This window comes from Asparagus officinalis, chromosome 10 (genome assembly GCF_001876935.1).
Source record: "Asparagus officinalis chromosome 10, Aspof.V1, whole genome shotgun sequence".
Classification (NCBI taxonomy): Eukaryota; Viridiplantae; Streptophyta; class Magnoliopsida; order Asparagales; family Asparagaceae; genus Asparagus; species Asparagus officinalis.
Window position 1 is genome coordinate 8,650,861 of NC_033803.1, and position 19,702 is coordinate 8,670,562.

The 19,702-nt window shown below is 38.2% G+C and overlaps 1 long non-coding RNA gene across 1 annotated transcript; it reads right to left on the bottom strand.

The window, feature by feature from the left end:
- Positions 3,641-4,246, bottom strand: LOC109826379. Its single transcript, XR_002243290.1, has 2 exons — positions 4,009-4,246; positions 3,641-3,888 (listed from the first exon to the last, which is right to left on the bottom strand). It is a non-coding gene; the product is annotated as an uncharacterized LOC109826379 (long non-coding RNA).

The following is a 19,702-nucleotide window of genomic DNA, read 5'->3' on the forward strand; positions in this document are numbered from 1 at the left end:
CCCCCCCCTCCCCCTCCCCCCCCCCCCCCCCCCCCCCCCACACACACACACACGCACACACAGATATAAATATTATTATACTTATTCATACATGGACAAAATCTTTTCATATCTTCCAAAAATTCACACTCAAACACTAAAATGCAATATATAACCATATAGTTAGTAATCAATTGAATTGAATATACAGCTAATTAAATTGAACTCTTTAATAATTGTAAATCGAATACTAAAAGTTATTTGATTACTAAAATGAACTGACGGATAACGTATACACAACTGATTAGACTAACAATTAACAAACTATTTGCTAATTATTCAATCAATTTCCATCCCCAATCACAACCCAGACAAAAGAAAAAAGCATTCAAAGCTCACAAATCACTAAAACTATGCTCAAGCCCATAGGTGGTTTCCCAACAATGTGTATTTAGAAACATTTTCAAGCTTATCAGTCATCACTTATCTGTTTAGCATGCATAATATTCCACAGTACCATTGCCGGCTGAAAAATTATCGTTCTCTATTAGTCAGAATTCTTTAAAATTTTGATGTTCATTCAAATGGTGTACGAAAAACTGGTATGTTACGGATTCACAAGCTTATTTCTCAAAACCAAAGTGCCAAAAAACAGTAGAAACTTGTTTAATGTGGAAAGCTCTTCAGTGAACATAGTGCATAAAATCTCTACTATCAAAATAATGTGTACACAGAGTTTGAAGCACTTGCTAGAGGTACACTAACAACCCGACACTTTGTCCAGACTCCCGTACCCATGTCCGACACTTGTCTGATTCCGATACTCCTTGGGCAATCCTTGAATATGTATACATTTATTCAGGTGCGCACCCAATTATATAACACGTCTTAATTTAAAACACTCGTCATACACTACTTAGACATGCATCTTATGCGTCACGTCCACTTCCTGCAACTTGATGGACGCATATGGATTCATCTCAGTCCATACCCAGTTTAGAAGTATGGTTTTAAAGGATCATTCAAACATGTAGTTAATAAATGAGCACTTTTCCAATTTATAATCTACTTAATAAATGAGATATAAAAATATTATAAGAATGTTAGTTTTCATAACATGTCATTGAAAAAACAAAATCAATCCGAAGTAAAATTATTAACTTCAATATGTATATATAGCTATCTCCCTCATTGTATCCTACCCTTTACATGTTTGTCGTCTCATACCAGCACCAGTGTAACATAGTCAAAATAAGTAGGAACGAAAAGAGGACTTCGATACATGAGAAGGAACACAAAAGAGGTGATAAGCACTTTCTTTTCTCTCCCTAATACTCAAAACTCTCCATAGTTTGAGTCTTGCTACTACATTCAAACAATGGGATGAAAGGTTATTTATAGATGCAACTTCAATATAAATTAGAAAGGTCCCCATAAAATGGTGAGCTACCCACAAAATGTGATTACGAGCCCACAAATCTTGATTTATCACATTCTCTTGCTGCACTCACATTTTTTCATTGCAAAATCACGAATCTACCAACTTCGCAAATGTGTGGTCACATCTCTATAAATAGGAGCGATCCACAATAATTCTCCACCTCTAGGAGAGAATCCTATCGATATGATGACGTAGGCTATTTTTAGGGATAAGTTTCATCTATGTTTAAAGCTGGCAAATATGGACCTCTCCAAATAGCCGGGAGGGGGAGAATTGTCGAAGGTCACCCCTATTATGAAGATGTGACCACACGCATTAATCTCGCCAATAGGACGATGAAGGCTATTCTGAGGGATAACTTTAACCTCCATTTGAAACTAGCAAAGACGAACTCTAAATAGTCGAGAGGGAGAGTGTTGTAGTAAGTCCCTCTTATCTATGGAGATGTGACTATACACATTTGCAAAGTCGTCAAAACCCATGTGATTGCAATGAAAATATGTGAAGGTAGGCGGAGAGGTGACAAATCAAAAATTCTGAGCTAGTAGTCATCCTATGTGTAGATCTCCATTTTTACGGGTTCCTGTATAATTCATGGAAGCTGCATCTATAAATGCATTTGATTATTTGATAAACGCATTTATAAACGCATTTATAAAGCTGCATCTATAAATGCATCTATAAGCTGCATCTATAAAATATGTGAAGGTAGGTGGAGAGCTGCATCTATAAATGCATCTATAAATAGTTCCCGTGCAAAATGAGAAAAATGAGTTGAGCGTTTTATCACTCTCTCAGGTGTATAGAAGTCTCTTGTTTTCTTATTTATTTATTGTGTACCCATTATCTTGATAGTGGGGATTTTTCTCGACTAGGTCATATTGTTTTCACTTTCAATTGAGGCGGTTTTCACGTTAAAAATACTAGTGTATGCTAAGAGTTTCATTTGATCATTTGATTATTTTTTGTTTCATTAATCCAATTTAATTTAAGAGAAAGGAGAACAACCCATCAAATTTCTCATTTTTCCCAACAAGAGGATGACGCCAACTAAGATGTGCAACTAGAATCCTCTTGAATCTTAGCTTCAAAGTGGAATAGATCAAGAATTGAGGTTCATGACGATGTTATAATCCGTACGAAATTAAGAAAGGCAATACAGCTTGGTGTACGGTCAGAACACGATCAAAACTAAGTGTTGACTTTTGAGCTCAATGACATGCAAGTGTCTCTAAATAACACTGAAACCAAGTATAAACCAAATTTGATCCATCCTTCAAAGAATACATTCTTTTTTAGTTTTTGATCTGATGCACAAAAGCTACTGGCTGTCTCAAATGTTTTGCTGCACGTCTGAATTTCTTTCAGATCAAAAGTACACTCGTGTCAAATTAATCTTTAATATTTTCATACAGTTTTATCATTATGTAACTGATCCAATGAGAATTTTAAAGATCTAAGACCCGGGGCTATAAGCCTAAAAAAGTTGACGTTTGGGTTATTTGAATTCTGCTGCATTACTGGTTTGTCCTCACGACTTTCTTCATGGTGTACAGAAAAGTCGGTCAAGCTACGGTGATGTGTTTCGATCATTCCAAAGTTGAAGGAATGCTTCAATATTTCTAAGTGTGTCTATTTTATCATCATGCTTTAATTTAATTGCTAGTGATTGAGAGAAACAGCAGACCAATATCACTTGCAACAGGTTAAAACAAACACTTTACACACTTGTTTTGGATGTGAATCCATTGTCCATTTCAGCGGAACTATACAAATCATAGAGAAAACACTTAGGGTCACAACCCCAAATACAACTAGGTGCAATGATATAATAAAACGAGTTAACGACTATTTTGCTATAAATATTAAGATATAAATCACTCTAACAATCTAATGCAAAGTTGCAAGCAGATGGAATTATAATATCAAAATCCTTTCTATGTCAAACAAAATAAAAACAGAACATGTAGACATGCAGTTGTATGAACCTATAGCCTACAAGGAGTAACAAACGTCCCAAGTTGCTAGAAACTCAAATAGTTAATCACACAGTGCAGGTTTAGAAAATGAATAAACCTTCAAAAATCTATACTGATTCGGTTACACAGCAAAAGAAGCAATATAACTAATCAACGTAACACAATGAACATATTACTAGCTGCGATATAATTAAAAACTACTAAAAACATTGAGTAAAACCATAGAACTTAAAGCATCACAGATAAATATATCCTTTTCTTTGCAAACCCTCGGTAAAAAAGGCAACATTCGACAAAATTAAGCACTCAAACCATTATAAATAAATGAAAATGACAAGCTTCAATGTTCAGAAAACAAGCCAATCACAATGCCAACAAAATTTAACTAGAAATTGCACAAAATTTAACTCTTACAATATCTACACACCTGAAAAGGAATAAAACGCTATATAGTCCCCCATCCAATTATCTCTATCCTTCCATCTACACCTGCAAAAATCATATAATCACAACTATAACCAATTTAAGAAGGGGGATAACAAGTAGCACTACGAGACACTACAAAGGGTCTATGCACACTTAACCCTGAGCTAAAAGTTACTGCCTTACCGAGAATTTCATCAGATAGAAGAAGAACCTCAACATCCAGATCCAACATCCAGATCCACCATTCCTCCCGTTCTCCACAAATCTACACCAAAAAAAAAAGATTTCTAATTTTCCTACTAACAATCTCAAATTCAAGCACCAAATCATTGACTCGAATCTTGCGAGTCCTCCTTCCCCATCGATCCCTGGTCTTGCTGCTGCTGCTGCTGCTGCTGATTCTGCTGCTGGCTGGGATGCTGCAATTTGCGTTCCCCAACCCTCCCGTGCCAAATCTGTCTGATAGAACTGATTTCAGTGCCTGCCGGCTCAAAACCCGATGGCCCTTCCTGCGAGACCAAAGCTGCATCCCGGCATCTGCCCGTGCTGCCCCGAGCATCGAGGTGAAGCTCATCCCCCCAGCCTCCCCCCCATCCTCCAGCCGTGCTGATAACCCTAGATTCGACGAGCCTCGCCCCGACCGAACCGACACAGCCAGTGGTGGTGGCCCCGCCCCCTTCTGCCGCCGCGGCGTACGGGCCGGGCACGGACGACTAGCCGCCGAGTGCGGTATCGTGCCCGACCCGGTGCTGCGACGATTGGCGGGCTCCGCGTTGGTGAGGAGCCACCTGGAAATTCGTCTCGGCGTCCGGATTTGTGCCTTAGTTTCGCGCGTTAATTGAAAGGATGATTCGAGCGGTCGCAGAGGTGCAGGCATTGCCGGATTCCTCCGGCCTCGGCCGTCGACCTTCGTGTGGCGATCTTTGTTCGAGGTCCGCTTCGGGGCTAGGGGTTTGCGGTGAGGGTCGTCGGACGCGGGGACTATTTGGAGCTCCGACGAGGTCGAGGCCTTGTTGCTGTTGTTGTTGGCGTCTTTGGGATCCATTGGAGCTCGAGAGAGAGAGAGAAAGCTGAGAAAGAGATGAGAGCTTTGAGCTTTTGGGGCTGAGATTTTTACTGAATTAGGGTTTTTTTTTTAATTTTTCCTTTTTTGTTTTTTTAAAGTGGGAAGAGAGGAATCCAAAGGATGAGAGAAAAAAGGATTATTAAAAAGTTTGAGAGTCGTTTACTGTCTCTGTCTTTTTCTGCCTTTTTCTTCCGAGCAGAGAAGAAAAATTATTAAGAGGGTAGAAATTAAAAAAAAAAGTGATATAATTAAATATGATTTGTAAATAAATGAAATAATGACAATTTTGTTACAATTCAACTGACGTCTCTGCCTATTGATTGCTGTTCATGGAACCAAGCTCTTTGAAAGAATTGGATGATTTTTTTTTTTTTTTACTTTTGCCAAAAATTACTGCAGGATTTTGTTAAACTGTTTACTACATTTGACTGCTGCTGTTCAAACAACATGTTTTCTTGCCATACCTGGCAGTTTTTTCTGTAGGCATGTAATAAAAGTCCACTTCCTCCTCCCACATTCTATGGATAGGATCTCTCTCTCTCTCTCTCTCTCTCTCTCTCTCATTATGAGCAGCAAACAGTTAGCAACACTTGCAAGGGACTCAAAAGTCCAGGTGGCATCAGCAGAATGGCACATTTGGCAGCATGTGGATAGCAATTTGCTGTTTGTGGGGCCACGAATAATGATAATGATGATGGGCCTGATTTTTTTCCTTCATGGCCCCCTTCATCTCTATATACTTGTATTTTCATATGGCCTAAAGTAGATAAATTTCATATGTGGATTAACTTTCTTTATAGATATCTGAAATATTATGCTTTAGATCGACATATTTTGATGTATCTTCTGAAGTTTATGAGAATGAAACACAGATTATTAATTTTGTATACGTTAGTGATATGAATTTGACGATTGTTGTAACTTCTGTAAAAAAAAATTAAGACGAGCATCTTCGAAAGAAAAGGCACACAAATCTAAATTTGTCATAAAGTAATTTTTATTAATGAAATACGTAATAGAGCACCTGTCTATCTTCGCCCACCTAGCTAGGGTAAATTTCTACTAGCTCTTCCTCTGGACGCAGGACAAATAAGAGAAAATATATATGGAGACCAAACAAATGTTAGAATTGAGTACAAGGTTGAAAATTATATGGGTCATATGATATAAGAGAGTCCATCACTATGTGTTATTACAGATCTAAAAAAATCCTCGTAGATTAGATCTTTGAATTATTAAAACTAACCTCATATCCATTAATCTAATAGTAAAAATAATTACAATTATATTGCATGAATGATGTATATTTAGATGCTTCAGATTTATATATCTGTATTCATATTCTACCAAGTATACGTGTTTGGTGATACTCATATATCCATAGTTACAGATTTTTTTTGAACCCTTAATTACATCACATGTGCTTTTGCTTGATACTGTATTTGAAGAATTACAGGAAAAAGCAGAGAATCAGCCAGACAGAAATCAGACAGACTGGCGGTTGATCGCCGCGATCGACCGCAAACGTGCACGCAGACTTACTGGGATTCGGAGTTGATGGCGGTCGACCGCCGCGGTCGACCACGAATGACTGTAAAGGATTTAGCTCTCGCGTTTGTGATTTAGCTCTCGGGTTTGTGATTCGGTCGACCGCCGCGGTCGACCGCGAGACCTACGCGGTCGACCGCCGCAGTCGACCGTCGATGATTTCTGGGCTGGGCTTCGGTTTTTGACCCGATTCGTTTATGAGTTATATATAACCCTAAACCTGATTTGTTAGGGTTAAGTAAGGACGAATTTGAGCAGTCTTTGAGAGAGGATTGTTGCATCCAATTGTGGGAGAGTTGTGAGAGATCAAGAGCTTTGTTTTAGGGTTTGATCTGAGAGATTTGTAACTCTACTTGTATTCTCTGATTTCTAATAGTAAGAAATCCCTCCCCCTTGCCCCGTGGACGTAGGCAACTTGCCGAACCACGTAAATTGTTTGTTCTTGCTGTGGTTGTGTTTGCATATTAGTTGTGACTTAGTTCGAGTTATTGTTCGTGATTGCACAAGAAAAGCTTCCGTCGCACACAACAATTGGTATCAGAGCTAGATCGACAACATGGGAGATGCAAGCACATCATGTTCGTCTCTAACAAAGGCGATACAGAGTCTGAGCATCAATAACACGAAGATTGATGTTCCTAAGTTCGATGACAAGATCAATTTTGGATTGTGGAGGTGTCAGGTGATGGATGCATTGGATGCACAGAATTTGGAGGAGAATCTTGAGTTAAAAGAGAAACCCGCAGAGATGAAGGATAATGTTTGGAGGAAGATGAACAGTAGAGTTTGTGGTGTTATTAGGTCATGCTTGACGCTGGATCTTATTTACGATGTCATGAACGAGACGTCGACGAAGAAGATGTGGGAAACACTCAATGAGAAATATCTTATGAAGAGCATTGAGAATCGGCTTCACTTGAAGAAGATATTTTACCAGTTCAAGATGAAGAGGGGAGTTTCCATCAGGAGCATGTCAACAACTTCACTAAGCTACTTTCAGATATGGCCAATGTGGACATTATAGTTGAGGATGAAGACAAGGCGATGCTACTTCTGTGTTCGTTGCCCGAAGATGATTATGGTACATTCGTTCTCACTATGATCAATAGAAGAACTACAGTCAGCTACAAGGAGGTGACCTCAGCTTTGGTGAACTATGAGTTGAGGAAGAGTGATGGTGAACCCTCCGAGAAGGCATCGGGAGATGCGTTAGCAGTTCGAGGCCGAGATCCAAACCGTCGCCAGTTCAACCGCTCAAAATCAAGGAATAGGAGTGCCTATAAGAGTGTTGGTAGGAATCAATATTGGTATTGTAAAGAAGAAGGACATTGGAAGATTGACTGCCCAAAGTGAAAAAAAAGCTGGGAAGAATAAGGGGAAAACTGCACACGCTTCAGAGGTGAATATTGCAAAAGCTATTGGTGAGCATTCAAATTCAGATTTTTCAGGCTATTCATGCCCTGCTTTACCGTCGGTTTTCTATGCGGATTCCACGGAGTGGATGATGGATTCGGGAGCTATATATCACATCTGCCCTAAGAGGGAGTGCTATGCGGATTCCACGGAGTGGATGATGGATTCGGGAGCTATATATCACATCTGCCCTAAGAGGGAGTGATTTTCTAGCTTTAAGGAGCTAGAAAGAGGGGATGTCGTGCTTATGGGTAATGACCACGTATGCCCTATTGGTGGTATTGGTTCAGTCCGGATTAGGATGCATGATGGTATAGTGAGGGAATTGAAGAAAGTGAGGTTCGTGCCGTAGTTGACGAAGAACATCATTTCTCTTGGGACTTTGGAGGCAGCATGATATCGAGTGATCTTAGAGGATGCTACAGTGAAGGTCACGAAGGGTTCTATGGTGGTGATGCGAGGAGTCAGGGAAAATAACCTATACTACTTGAAGGGCAAGACAGTTACAGGGGGTCTGGCAGCTTCTATCACTATAGAGGAGGACACTACCACCTTATGGCACATGAGACTTGGACACACAAGTGATAAGTCCCTACAGTCATTGGCAAAATAGAGGCTATTAAAAGGTGCTAAGACCTGCAAGATGGAGCTGTGTGAGCACTGTGTGCTTGGGAAGAAGACTAGAGTGAAGTTTGGCACCGCTGTTCATAACACCCGAGGTACATTGGATTACATTCACACAGATGTTTGGGGTCCTTCCAAGAACACATATCTTGGTGGGGCTAACTATTTTATCACTTTTATTGATGACTATTCCAGGAGGAATTGGGTATACCCTATGAAACATAAACATCAGGTCCTGGATATTTTTGTGGAGTGGAAGAAGAAAGTGGAGCTGCCGACAGGTAGAAAGGTGAAGACTCTACGTTCAGATAACGGTAAAGAGTACAAGAATGATCTGTTTCTACAGTTTTGTCGGGATCACGGCATTAGAAGACACTTTATAGTTTGAGAGACATCGCAACAGAACGGGGTGGCTGAGAGATTGAACCGTACCTTGCTAGAGAAGGTGCGGTGTATGATGACGCAGAGTGAATTGCCTAGATCTTTTTGGGCCGAGGCGTTAGTTTATGCGAGCCATCTCGTGAACAGGTTGCCGTGCACTGCGATAGACGGGAAGACTCCTTTGGAGCGTTGGTTTGGTTCGGTGGCTAGTGACTATGAGTCGCTTCGGATATTCGGGTGTCCAGCTTATTATCATGTCAGTGATGGTAAATTAAATCCGAGAGCGAGGAAAGCAGTCTTTGTGAGATTTAGAGATGGAGTCAAAGGCTTCAAGTTATGGGATCCACAGGACAAGAAGATAGTTATTAGCAGAGATGTCACATTTGACGAGGCGTACATGATGAGGCCTCGAGCCCCTCAACAGGTAGAGGGAGACCAGACAGGAGAGATATCATAGTAGGTGGAGGATGATATGACTCCACCCACTCCAGAGAACACTGTATCCATTGAGGCTCCTACAGAGGTGACATTAGGAGGAGATGAGATGACAGCCGGGCAGATAGAGGATACAGTGGACTATGGGACTCAGGAACAGGGTCATGTTCAGAGGTTCATTGTAGCAGATAGACCGAGGAGAGAGATTCGTCGGCCATCTAGGTATAATGATGTCATGGTCGCACATGCATTATCAGTGGAGGTCGTTGATGATATGGTTCCAGCCACATTCAGGGAGGCAGAGTCTAGTCCCGATTCGATTAGGCGGAGGGAAGCTATGGAGGAGGAGATGCGGTCTCTTCAGAAGAACGACACTTGGACACTTGCACATCTACCTAAGGGTAAGAAAGCTATTGGTTATAAGTGAGTATATGTGAAGAAGGAGGGATCTTCTATTGGGGACATAAGATTCAAAGCCAGATTGGTTGCCAAGGGATATGTACAGCTTGAGCGCATTGATTATAACGAGGTATTTTCACCCGTTGTGAAGCATTCTACGGATTTTATTGGCGTTGGTGGCACAGTTGGATTTGGATTTGGTCCATATGGATGTGAAGACAGCCTTTCTACACGGTGATTTAGATAAGGAGATCTACATGACACAACCCCAGGGTTTCAAAGCTACAGGAAAAAAAGATTTGGTTTGTAAGCTGAAGAAGTCTCTTTATGGTTTGAAGCAGTCACCAAGACAGTGGTATAAGAGATTCGACGGCTTTATGATTGGCCGAGGGTACACGAGGAGCCCATATGACCCATGTGTTTATATGCACAAGCTACATGATGGTGAGCACATATATTTGCTTTTATATGTTGACGATATGCTTATTGCTTCCAGGAATTCTTCGGCTATTCGAAAGCTAAAAGAGGAGCTATCATCCGAGTTTGAGATGAAGGATCTTGGAGAGGAAAAGAAGATATTGGGTATGGAGATCGAGAGAGACAGGGTGAAAGGGAGCTTGAAACTTACACAGAAGAGCTACTTGCAGAAGATGTTGAAGAAATTCAGCTTTGACGATAATGCAAAAGCAGTTAGCACACCATTGGCTCCCCACTTCAAGCTTTCAGCGTTGATGTCACCTGTTTCAGTTGAGGACAGAGATTATATGTCGAAGGTCCCATATGTCAGTGCAGTAGGTAGCTTGATGTATGCGATGGTGTGTACGAGGTTAGATTTGTCACAGGTTGTGAGCATGGTATCTAGATATATGCACGACCCCGGGAAGGGTTATTGGGAGGCCGTGAAGTTGATTCTACGGTATGTTCGAGGCACCGTGGATGTTGGTTTAGTATTCCAGAAGGATGAAAAGAATGGGCAGGATTGTATTGGATATATGGATTCAGATTATGCTAGAGATCTTGACAAGCGCCGATTTACTTCAGGTTATGCTTTTACATTGGCAGGTGCACCTGTATGTTGGCGATGCACGCTTCAGTCCACAGTGGCTCTCTCTACTACGGAGGCAGAGTATATGGCAGTAACTGAAGCTATTAAGGAGGCTTTATGATTACGTGGTTTATTGGAGGACTTGGGGATCGCTCAGGAGACCATTCGGGTATATTCTGATAGCATGTCGGCTATCTATTTGGCGAAAAACCAAATCTATCATGCGCGCACGAAGCACATCGACGTCAGATTCTACTTTATACGGGACATTTTGGATGGTGGAGACGTCATACTGGAGAAGGTCCACACAAATGACAACCCTACAGATATGTTGACCAAAGTTATTTCAGGAGTGAAATTTGGTTATTGTTTGAAGCTTTTGAACATCCTTCAGTGCTGAGGCCTTTGGAGGCCATTTGGGTGAACTACGTTCGGCTTGATTCCTTGGGCAAGAGGATACGTAGGCAGTCTTTCAGATGCAGCCGGTTTGATCAGTTGATTCAGATAGGGGGAGATTATGTTTCAGCTCTAGATTGGTTCCCTGACTTGTTGAGGGACTATTGGATGATTTGGTGTCGGCTCAGTTTTGGTGGAAACATTCGCCGAGGTGGAGAATTGAAGAATTACAGGAAAAAGCAGAGAATCAGCCAGACAGAAGTCAGACAAACTGGTGGTCGACCGCCGCGGTCGACTGCAAACGTGCACGCAGACTTATTGAGATTCGGAGTTGATGGTGGTCGACCGCGAATGACTGTAAAGGATTTAGCTCTCGGGTTTGTGATTCGGTCGACCGCCGCGGGCGACCGTGCTGGGCTTCGGTTTTTGACCTGATTCGTTTCTGAGTTATATATAACCCTAAACCTGATTTGTTAGGGTTAAGTAAGGACGGATTTGAGCAGTCTTTGAGAGAGGATTGTTACATCCAATTGTGGGAGAGTTGTAAGAGATCAAGAGCTTTGTTTTAGGGTTTGATCTGAGAGATTTGTAACTCTACTTGTATTCTCTGATTTCTAATAGTAAGAACTCCCTCCCCCTTGCCCGTGGACGTAGGCAACTTGCCGAACCACGTAAATTGTTTGTTCTTGCTGTGGTTGTGTTTGCATATTAGTTGTGACTTAGTTCGAGTTATTGTTCGTGATTGCACAAGAAAAGCTTCCGCCGTGCACAACAGTATTTAGCACATGATAAATATTGCAGGGATATAGGCAAATGAAAAAAAATACATATCAGCTCATATGAGCGTTAGGTGATGCTTTTTAGTGACTTATGAGTTGTGGGCCTCATAGTAGAGCATTATGTTCTCATGTGAGGATCTGGGAACTGCTTTGTAAGTATTCAACTAGCCTCACATCAAGATATAGAGGAGAAAGTGTCCAGTAAAGATGATCCATAGGACGTTTAATGTGCACCACACGGATGTTAACAGTTGGATGCGTGCATAAATCCTAATATCTAATAATCTGACGATTGATATCCATTTGATGCACATTTAGTGCCATATATCACCACCATGTGTTTCCTCTCTTATTCTCTACAATCTGACGGTTGATATCCATTTGATGCACATTTAGTAACCTTATAACAAGGTAGTTGGCCTAGATGAAAATGACATGAAATAGATCCATACTCATCCTCTAAAGATAAAACCATTCTTTTATGTGTGGACGCCAAAATTTATCCATTCAAGAAAGAAAATATTAAAATTTTTCTTACATAATGCAGATTATTACTTTTCACAAAATAAAGACTTTTCAGATATAAGTTCCTGACACGTTTTATGTTTAAATATTAATCTCATTTAAATTCAAATTAATCTGGAAAATTAATATCAATTTGTCTTTGTTCTCTACGTCCTAAGTTATTTAAGTTTCAAGGCATTTATGGTCTGATCTAGCTTAAATTCATCAGTAAGATAAATGAGAAGGGGAGATACATAGTAGAGGAGAGAAAAGGACACAAGTATTGAAACTTGATGATAATTGTTTGACATTAGGAGTAAAATCAATATTTTAGATGTTAATAAAACACAAACTAAGCCTTGAGGGTGAAAAAGACAGGGAGAGACATTTAATTAGTATGAAATTATTTGGGAGTTGCTACATCCAAAAAACCCAAATAATAACAAAATTAACAGCGTTAAGTTAATGAAAACATAGAGGATGAGTTTGCCAACCAAATTTGGAAAGTGAAGCGAAGCTTAAGACGTTTTGTTTCTTGAAAATGGAAGAATGTATGCATGACATCAAAACAACGTGTGAGGTGTTAGCACAAAAGTTGAAGACTGAAATTTATATATAAAAGAACCCACGCACTCTCACTCCTTTTTCAAACGCTAACATTTTACATTTCAGAGTTTTAAACTCATTATTTTTCAAACGCTAACATTTTACATTTCAGAGTTTTAAACTCATTATAAAACTATTCTCTCTTCATATTTTTTTTTTCACTTTCAACACCCACTCTCATATATATATGAATCATATCTCATCACTCTTCTATTTTTCTTCCTTGTCTTTTTCATTCATATCCATTCTCTAGTCTCAACTTATGGGGTAGGATCAGCTCGTTCAAAGCTGGAGAAGAGGTAAGAAGTGTGTTTTGTTGGGATATTTCATGTTTCTTCAATGCTTTAATTACAGTGAAGAAATCTAGCGAAACCTCTGTTTTTAAATACACACATCGTCAAGAAAGTCAATAAAGGACTTCCTTGATATGGGGAATGTCTATGGAGAGGATCCAAATTAGTTCATCTATTTAATGATTTGAAGGTCTAAGATGAATAGAACAATGCAATTAAATTCGAGATTCCTCAAAACCCACATCATCTTTATTGGTTTCCCCGTGATGTGCTAATGGATGCATACAGATTTTTTTTTATACAAAAACTCGAGTCAAAGTCCACATTACATATCAAAGAAGAGAAAGTAAAAGTTGACAGTGTGCATCAACAATAAACTCTAATTGGCTTCATCCTTTCCCCTTTGTAGACAGTATCCAGTGTAGAAAACGGCGTTGAATTGTTCAAAATGTTGGAAAACCTAAAAATTCAGCAGTCACAGGTGTAGTGCGTGCCACACCCAGGTGTGGCAAAAGCTGTGTGTTACAATTTGTTGTGAGGGGTGTAGTGCGTGCCATACCCAGGTGTGACATAAGCTGTGTGCTACAATTCGTTGTCAGGGGTGTAGTGTGTGCCAACACCCAGGTGTGGTAGACGCATTTTCTGATTCCTAGCTTGTTTTGGATTGTGTTTTATTATAAATAAAAACACGTCTTTCTAGGGTTTAGGAGAAGAGATAATCAGAGAAAATTGGTTCTTTTGAGCACTTTTAAGAGGGAGATTATTGCGAGGGAGTGTGAGATCATTGGTTGGGTTATTTTGAGAATTGTTTGAGAGATTGTAAACCGTTGTTTCTCCTCCATATAGTGAAATCTCCCCATCCTCTTCCCGTGGACATAGGCAATTGCCGAACCACGTAAATCTCTATGTTTGTGTGTGATTTATTAGTTCTCTTATTTTGATGATGATTTACAAATATCATTATTAGTACTAATTGCTTGATTGAGTGATATTGTGTACATCGTATTTTTTCAAGCAAGATAGTGCCAAATATTAGAGGATTGGATGGAATAAAGAGTTACAACAATGATATCCATGGAGGTGGAGGCAATATGGTGAAGCAAAGCTTTCAAGAGCACAATACAAAAGAGAAGCTTCATTAAAATATGAGCAAATATCAAGACCAAAGAATTGTATTCATATATATGAGATATTTGTATCTTTTTCTTTCTCTCTAGTTCTTGATGTAGACATGTTATTGAGTTGATAACATTTGAGCTCATTGGGTTCACACACACATATTTATAAAAATATGATTTTTAACTATTTTTTAAAAATGAGTAGTTTTTACAATTGGCAAATGATTTTTCAAAAATTATTTTTCTAACACGTTCAAAATCATGTTTATAAACATTTTTCAAAGTTTCATAATTTTTAGAATTTATTTGATATTTTATTTTGAATTTACAAAGTCAGATTTTCAACTAATATCAAATTCCTGTATGTACATGTTTTCGGTCGATCGAGCTTTGCTCGTTGGTCGACCGACTAGAGAAGCTGTTTCATGACCCTGCAGATAGTCACCTTTGGTCAACCGATTTACATTGCACGATCGACCGATGACTGAGCGTCGGTCGACTAGAACAACATTGTCAGTCGACCGAACCAGTTCCGGATTGTTGAGTCTGCAATGGTCAAATAGTCGGTAGACCGGACATGATTCATCGGTCGACCGGATCTACTGTAATGACTAGTTTTTGTACTAGCTAAATTTTTGGGATTTTGGTACTTGTTTGGGATTTGGGCTATTGTTTGGGGTTCCTATATATACCCCACTAATCTTTTCACTTCAGTAATGAATTCAACAAGAGAAAAATCTTAAGTTTGGTTTCTAAGTGTTCATAAGCTCAAACTTTCAATTCTTAATCCTCAATTGTGTTTAAGCCTTCGCTTTTCTCACATCCACACTCCAAAATCCTTGAGCTTCACTTGTTTCTTCACTTGATCCATATCATAGGATTGTTATGAGAGTTTTTTCTTCTTCCATTGTGATTGTGTGGTGAGGTTGATCTTGAGGAGATCACTTGTGTGGATCGTAAGATCTCAAGAGGAGATTGTTGTGAAGAAGTTTCGTCTTCCAAACCAGGTGTGATAATAAAGTTACCATCGGGAGAGGTGGTCAGGGACGTAAGTTGGAGAACCGAACCTCGTGAACATATCGCGTGTCGCTATTGGCTAACTATTCTCCAAACTTTTTCTCTATTTATTTCCTTTGCATTTAATTTGGTTGGTGTATTGCATTGACAAATTTTAATTATACATTTATTATTGTTGGCCTCTTTGTTTTGATGATGTTTAACAAACAATTTACCACTAATGTTGTTTGTCTAGTGTTGGTATATTTCTATTTATTATAGACAAACAACTAGTTGGAGGATGGATGGAATAGAGCTTCAACGATCATATCCAATGGTGGTTGGCGGAATAGTGGAGTGAAACCTTGCAATTCAAAGTTAAAGATCAAGTTCAAGCTTCATCCGTGAGTTTACCAAGTTATGATCATTGAAGACCTTCATCAAGCTTGGGTATATTTAGTATAGGTTTATATTATGTGTGTTTAATACTCTAAGCTCAATATCATATACACACACAATATTGGATTTTCTCACAAAATGAGCTATTTTGAGAAAACTTTATGATATTGTTTTATTGACCATGTTTACTTTATATTCATGTGTTATAATGTTTATGAAGACATTTCATAAAGTTTCAATATGCGTTTAAACTCTTTTTGTCAAAAACATGTTCTTAACAAATTCATATTCATGCATGTTTTTACAAAATAATGAGTTTTCATAATTGAGAAATAAAAATTAAAAATTTATTTTTGTAACATGTTTTTTTTCATGTTTATAAACATTTCGCAAAGTTTCATCAAGTTTGGAATTTATTTGTTATGTTTAATGGAATTTACAAAATCATGTTTTTCGTTCGTGCATGTTCGTGCATGTTTTACAAAACAGATGAGTTTTCATAAATGAGAAATGATATTTAAGAAATTCTTTCTTTGACATGTTTATCTACATGTTTATAAACTTTCTTCAAAATTTTACTATTTTTGGAGTTGATTTATTGTGTCCAATTGATTTTACAAAATCGTGTATATCAGCAGATTTTCAGAAACTGTATTTTTGTGTTCAAACATTTATTTATCTCAACTGAGAAAATTATTTTCAGAAATTCTTTCTCTTCCATGTTATTCTACATGTCTAGAACATTCCCACAAAATTTCATAATTTTTGGAGTTCATTTACTATTTTAAATTGATTTTACAAAACAGCTGCGTACTGCTACAGTAATCCGGTCGACCGGAAATGTCTCTGGACGTTGGTTACTGTAGCTAACGGCTATAATTCCCAGATTTATATATATCCGTTATTTTGTCTTTTTGCTTGGTTTTCTTGGGTTTTTGGGCTTGTTTCATGAGCCTATATATACTCCATGCCCTCATACTTCTAAGGGCACTTAAGAAATGTTTTAAACAAGTTTAAAGAGTTTTAAACAAGGGTTTAAGTGTATTTTAGTGTTTGTTTGGTTTGAAGATTGTTTTCACAAGTGGAGGAGATCATCTTCTTGTTTGGGCTTCAATCTCCATCTCTCCATCTTGTCATCTATTGGAGAAGTTTTCTAAACTCTATCTAGCTTTACATTTGCTTAGTTATTTGATTATCATTCTTTAAAGCTAGTTTTTATATTGAGTTTAGATTTGATTATATTATCTCATTGTTACACACACCCACTTGAGCTTATTGTATATTATCTCATTGTTACACACACAACCATTGAGCTTATTGTATTTGCATACATTATATAATTAGGTTATGGGATAGTGTGACATTGAGTTGAGCCTAATTGAGTTCTCACCTTGTTAGAGAGAACAATCATTTGTTAAATTGTGCTTATTGTGAGATTCACTTTGTAATACACTTGTACACCGAGTGAGGAGTGTGTGGTGAGAGTCGGGGATCGTCCCAAGAGAAGTGGCGTCGGTTGACGTGCCTAGGGAGAGGTTGTAACCGAGCACTTGAGGGAGACACGGCTAGGTCCAACACTTAGTGGGTGTAGAGTGGGATTACAATAGTGTGTTGATTGTAAAGTTTTCGGTTAGCTAGAAAACCGAGTGTGAGGTGTAAACGTTGTTCGGGTGAACGTAGAAAACCCGGTTGTGATAGTGGAGATCTCCTCGAGGTGAGGAGCGGAGACGTAGGTCAAGTGGTTAGACCGAACTCCGTAATCATATCGTTTTGTTTGTGATTGCATTGGCGTTCTTATTCTTGTTTTCATATCTTATATCGCCTTTGTGTATTGCTCATCATATTACCCTATCACTTGTGTAGATTGTTTATTTTACCCTTGTGTTAGTTCATATATCCTTGCTCATACATTTGTAATATCTCATTGCTAGGATATATCCCTTGTTCATATTGTTTATCCTAGCTCACATATATTATTGTATTTCATACTTGCTAGGATAACTTGTTAATAAGTTTTAATTGGCATTTAATCGGATTAGATTAGCATAAGACCCTAATCACCCCCCCTCTAGGGTCCAACACATAGCTCATTATTTATATGATCCACTATCTAGTTCATTTTGTTTACCCTTGAGTTTATATATCCTTGCTCATATACTCATATATATTTCATCATATAGGATATATCACTTTGTGTATATTGCATATTCTTGCCCATAATAGATTGTATACCTATCTTGCAAGAATATACTTGGAGGAGATCCAAAGGATTCCGGCGGATTCTTCCTCAAGTAATATTGGTGGAGCGTCATGCACACGTGCACTAGGCGATAGCCCTAGTGAGGTTTGCGAGTTCGAACCCGATAATGATTTATCTAGTGATGAACTTGCTTGTGCTAGTGAAAAATTATTACATGCCTTTAACAAGTTGCAAAATGATTTTATTGATTTACAAAGCAAGCATGTTAGTTTAAAATCCGATCATGAGAAGCTAGCTTCCAATTTTGATATCATTTCCAAAGAAAATGTTGCTCTTAAAGAAAGTAATGATATGTTAAAATTGGAAAATGAGAAATTATCATCATCCATTTCTAGCTTATCTCATGCTAAGATTGATGCCATGTTAGAAGTAGAGAACATAAAAAATAACACTGCTTCATTTATAAATGACTATTTATGTTCTACTTCTAAAAATGCATATGTGCCTAAAAATGAAGATTTGAATCTTATGAAAAATAGTATTTCATCTTTAGATTCAACTTTGAAAATATGCATTAATAATCATAAGAGGCTTATGGACATGTGTGCCAAGACTAAGTCAAAATCATCCACTCATTATGCACACATGTATAGCAAAACTTATAAGTGTTCTATTTGCGGCCGTCAAGGTCATTTAGCTAAGTTTTGTTATGATGCACACAAACATAAGAATTCTAATGTTCCTTGTGCATCTCATATAGCTTCTTCATCTTGTACACTTACACATTCACATGCTCATTCTCACAAAGTTCATCATAAGCATGCTAGTGTGTTCAAGTGTGATTATTGTGGTCGTTTTGGTCATTTGGCCAAATATTGCTTTGATTTGAAAAGAAAATCTCATTTGACAAATGCTTCCAATAGACCACATGTTTTTAAATGTGATGTTTGTGGTAGGTTTGGACATCTTGCTAAATTTTGTTTTGATATACAAAAAGCTTCTAAATTGCAATATGTTCCAAATAGACCATTGTTTAAGAATGTTTCTCATTTGCAAAATAATTTTAAAAGAAAATCTTTATTTGCAAATGATTCCCGTGCACGAGCTAATGGTCCACAAAAACAAATGGATCTCTTTCATTGCACAAATTGCAATCGGAAGGGTCATTTGAATGAATATTGTTTTGACCATGTTAGTGCACCATATGTGCCCAAGAGGGTTCATAACCCTAGGGCTTTGAGCTTAAAAGATAGGGGTCATGTCCCTAAATCTTTTGGTACCAAAAATTCTTGGGTACCAAAACAAATTTGATTCTTAAACCAAGAATTTTAATGTTTTTATCTTTCTCTTTCTTGGTTTTGAAAATTATGCTTTGAAATCTTTTTATATGAAAACAATTTTTAATTGATAAAATCTTTTGTTTTCATGATTATTTGTTTTGTTTTGATGAGAGGTTTGTACTTATATAACCCTCCGGGTTTATTGGGTGTTTATTCCCAAATCATGTTTACCGGATGCTAAAATGTTCATATGGGTTAATACTAGCTCAAGAGCTAGATAGAGTTGCCTCTCTTGATTTTTGAAAATCAATGATGATTTGGTTTTATGATTTAAACTTTGATTTATGATTTCAATTGGTTGATTTGTTTTCATTTGAAAACTTTTTACATGATTC